The following is a 477-nucleotide window of genomic DNA, read 5'->3' as shown; positions in this document are numbered from 1 at the left end:
TTAGGGACTTCCCTTTTAGCTTTTCTTTGTCTGCTATCATTACTGTTATCATTGTTATTTTTGCATTCAGCCATTTTTCTCATGGTCATCTTCAGGGAAGGTGTGATCAAATCACACTCAAGAAAATTTTTTGTTTTTTTTTTGGGTAATTCAGTGGGAAAGACAGGCTCCTGCTTATTTTTTTTTCAAGTAGATTAGGAGTTAGCTTTTTTAAGGTGTTAGTGGTGTGAACGAAGATCACTATGTGGTGACTAGGGTATAAGGGGTGCTATTACCACGACCCCAGCCCCTTTCCCACTCGAGAGGACTATAGATGATCAAATCACGTTTTCTACAATTCTTAACAATTCCTATTTATGATCCATGATGACGTTGGGCTTAAAATTGAAAAAAAAAACCGAATTAGATCTTAAATAGTTTAATTTTTAAATGCAATCTGATAGATTTCCTTAATTTCAAAAGGAGTCTTGATTGAGG

This window comes from Amborella trichopoda, chromosome 1 (assembly GCF_054954075.1).
Source record: "Amborella trichopoda isolate Santa Cruz 75 chromosome 1, AtrichopodaSantaCruz75HAP2 v2.0, whole genome shotgun sequence".
Taxonomy (NCBI): domain Eukaryota; kingdom Viridiplantae; phylum Streptophyta; class Magnoliopsida; order Amborellales; family Amborellaceae; genus Amborella; species Amborella trichopoda.
The sequence above is the reverse complement of the archived record's forward strand: the minus strand, read 5'-3'. Positions refer to the sequence as shown.